Below are 4,441 nucleotides of genomic sequence, written 5' to 3' on the forward strand. Positions count from 1 at the left end.
ACTACTAGTACTAGTTTTTTCGGCTGCCCAGCTTTGCTATTCATCTTTTTGCAACATACAGGGAAATACTCCCCAAAATTCAACACCGCTTGACCCACAATTAATGTATGTACATAAACCAATCGCCAATAGCGAGCCACATAATATTTTTTACTTCCCACCCTAAACACACAATGAAATATTAAATGTTTTCACACACACACAAGCGCGTAGATACTCACACAATTCCATGCACTAAGCCTTGTATAGCGACAAACTGAAGTTCAACTAATACTGATTTATTTATATATTTACGTAATGGCATAAATGTTATCGCAAGCAAACAATACAAAAGCCTGACAAGGACGAGTGGCGGAACAGGTGGGCGGGATGGGGGTTCACAAACGGGAATAAAAATGGGAACTAGCCAAAGGACCCTCGCAAATGGTCATTTATAACGATTGCCAAAGGTTTTGGTATGGGAAAACGGGGATAAAGCATTACATAATAATAAAATAAACAGCAACTCGCAAGGGCTACACTGCACAAAAATACAACGCAATGGAAAATTCCTTTAGAAATTGTAAGATATATATAAAATATTCTTACGATTTGTTACCTTAAAAAGAATTTATTATTTGGTGTCAAATCAAATCAAATAACATAAATACGCTAATTCTGCTTTATACTATTGATTTATTTTTCTTTCAGTGTACTTGTCTTTTTATCCTCTTGCTAGCGCCCCCCAGAATTTCCCTTTCACTTTTCATGTTGCATCATTTAATATGCGGCGCATTTGAACGCTTTATCTCAAGCGGGCCAGTGCGATCCTTCCGTCCGCCGACTGGAGTATTTATCATCAATCAACGCACGGCCTGCTGCACAAACACACATGCACACTCGCACGCACACCAGTCCAGTGGCACTCACACATATGTCCGCTTATGACTTTTGGCCAAGAAAAAAAAGTGGGGGAAAACTGCGCATCTTCAGCTGAACTGGACTCTGGGCTGGGGCTGATTGATGAATCGCACATGTAAATTAATTTTCTGATGTTTTCTTCATTCTCATTTCAGTCTTGTCAGAGTTGTTTGCACCAACTGTCTGTGCTCTGCACATGTGTGTGTGAGTATCTGTATCTGTGCTGGGTCCTGGGATATTCAGATACCCACACTCGGCTACATGCTGCAATGGCTGGCATTTGTAAGCCGCTTAATTGCTTTATTTCGCCGTCTTTGAATGGCCCATCTTTACGGCTCTGACTTCCCTTTTTCACTTCACATCCTGCCCCCACTCACAATTTCCCCCCTTACAATTTCTCCAATTGGCTTTTCCGTGAATTTCAGCTAGATACTATTTTGCCAACAGATTCTTGGTAACATTAAGGGCTCGGCAGACGAGCCTGCTAACTGGGGTTCAGTTCTTATGCGTCCAATTAGGGCATTAAGTGGGTATGCTAAACTTAAAAATGATACGGCAATTGAGTAAAAACAGCGCTAATAAGATTAAAAATATTTAACAAGTTCGAATTCTTCTACAAAATTCCTTAACTTACGTATAGTTTAATATTTAGTTATACTTAAAGAACATTTTTTAGAAGAGAATTCAGCAGTCGGCTTCTTCATTAGCCGTTTTGCGTGAGCTTGTTATTTATATGCCCGTTCCCTTTGATATATTGAAAAGCATTTTCCGCTACAAAGTACAATTGCAAAAGAATGTGGCAAGCTCATAAGCCCGTGTGTGTGGCCCAGAGAATAAGTGTCCTGGGCACGCACTCCATCCCAGTGTATTCTCCTTTTCTTTTTTTTTTTTTTTTTTTGAAGCAAACCAACCCAATCCACATGGGCTCGTTGGTTTGTTTTATGGTACATTTAAGTTAATATGATTTACATTCGGTGGCGGATGTCAAAGCGAACTGGGGATGTGTGCTGGGTGGCTGCCATTAAAGATCAATCAAAAACGTTTATCCTTGATTATTTGTCATTATCCTTTTCTGCGGCAACAAAGCAAAACCGAGCGAACAAAGCCAGCAACATTGACGGCTTAAACTGTATCGGAGTGTGTAGGCTTGCGATTCTGCGAGCAGTCCCTTATTTATTTTGTACATTTCAAATGCCTGCTAATGCCAATGCTAACCATGGCCCAAAGTCCCATCCGAAATCCCCTTTTACCGCAACGCGAGCGCGTGATAAATGACATTAATCCGCCATGTTCAGCGTTTCAAGTGGCAAAGCCGCAAAAAACCATAGAAATTTCCCGCAAGCCGACAAATGCCGGTGGACCTCTCATGCAGAAACTATATTTGTTTTGTTAATAGTCCCACTCAACTCATCGGAACTCGCAGTCGACCCTGCTGATAAGACAAGTGGCTTTCACTCTTGATATATAGACACAGGTGCGATTGGCCAGACGTGGGCGTTCATTCAGTGAGTCAGTCAGGCGACGATTAATATTCATTAGTTCGAGGGTCCGGGAAAATCTCAAGAAAACCAAGAAAGTATCAAGGAAACACAAGCAGGAAAATCACATATATAAAAATTAACCTATACTTTCTTATTGAAAAATATAGAAACATATCGAAATAGCAAAAATATTTGATTGCATTTTACCCTTTGATTTTATTACCAGATATATTTTGAGAAACTTATTAATATTGTAACACTCAAGAGATTCGAAAGTAGCTGCTTACAAGAAATGAGAAATATATTTATAAATATAATTTTCTATTTATCAACATCCAAGAACAGTGCTGAATAAACCCCCCCCTCCAAGTGGAACCCTCTTAAACTTCCGCATCATACATCAATGTTATTAAAAGAGGAACTTCGAACAACTTATGCATACATTAGGATTGATTTCCCATAAAACCCAACCATTCGCAGGCTCACCTTTTTCAACCCCATCGTCTGCACCTCATTTGCTATATACTCGCCTTTCCTTCGCTTCAACCGACTTTTCCAGCTTGGCAATCATTAATTTATCAATGTGCCAGCGCCCTGGGAGAGCATGAACATTTTTGAGATGGCTGCATGGCTCACGGCTTCTTTTATGGGCTTTTTTATTATGATTATTTCTTTCTTTTCGCCGAGACGCCAACAAAGGGGGAATCACACACGGTCGCGGCTATAATGTGCGTCGGTGGGTGATTTTGGGGCAGGATTGGGACTTCGACTGGGGCTGAGTTGTGGACTCTGAAATTGGGCTGGGCTTTGGCCTCGGGTCGTGGGACTGGGACTGGGACTGCTTGTTGCTTTTCGGGCTGCCAAAATAAAGTCAAAAATCAAATGTTTTTGATATCGACTTTGACAGCTTCATGACAGCGCTCAATAAATTTTGATAACATTTTTTTTTTTGCCCCACTCGCTCGCTCCAAACGCTTGAAGAAAATTGAAAAGCCTGCGTTGAAGTCATGAAATCTCAGTCGGCTGACAGAGACACACTCCCCTACGCACACAAACTCCAGACATGGGGCATAAAAAAGCAAACTTGCTGACAGGTGTAGTCTGGCTGCCTGAAAATACGAAATATGTGGGCTTGTGTTGTCTAAGCCTTTTGGTGTTTATGGGGTCACAAGAACGCGTAATTGCTTAGTGGCAAGTGACATTGAATAATAAACAACTTTGGGACGCTCAGGAGTTTGTCCTCATCCATTGGACCATTGCCAAGCTGCTTATGAGCAATTAATATGCCTACTCTAGAGAATCCAAGATGCCGAATCAAGAATAACATATACAGTCTTCAATCGACTTTACGTTTAGAAGCTTAAAACGGAGGATTATATAAAGTAGTTTGAATATTATTTGAGGAAAATGATATGCGCTACTGGTCAATTATATAAGCAACAGACCTATTTAAATAGCACTTTATATCTCTCAATTAAAAACGAATGAGATTTATGTTTAAAGCCAACAAGAGATTCCAAATTTATAGCAAACAAAACAAGTTGATTTGAATAGTATTTAGTATGTGAATATTTTATAGAGTATGTTCTTTTTAAATTCCATAAAAGAAGTGTTGTGATATTCAATCGATTACAAAACAAAAACGCAGCCTGTATTGATTTTTTAGGCAACAGAAAAAGGTTCCTCTGAACATTTTCCACTTGAAATAAGACGCCTCAATCTCTGTGATAATTACCCAATTACATTTCAATCCAAATCCAAAAATCGGGCATCAAATGTGGGACAGAATACTCAAACCCCGCCAGCACTTATCATCATGTGTTCATCGCATTGAATGCCATAAAAAGGAGGCTGGGAGTGAAAGCAAAACCAATCAAACGCCAGACATCAACTTGAAATCCAAACATTAGGCAAAAGCGTGGGTAATTTTATTTATTTATTGATAATTTGCACAGCCGTCACACACACATCGAAATAAAAATCACAAATGGAGGAGCCGCAACCACAATTTTTACGCACATTTACCCGATATTTTTCGGAGGCTTATTTATTTATCTGCT

This window comes from Drosophila mauritiana, chromosome 3R, assembly GCF_004382145.1.
Source record: "Drosophila mauritiana strain mau12 chromosome 3R, ASM438214v1, whole genome shotgun sequence".
In the NCBI taxonomy this organism is placed as follows: Eukaryota; Metazoa; Arthropoda; class Insecta; order Diptera; family Drosophilidae; genus Drosophila; species Drosophila mauritiana.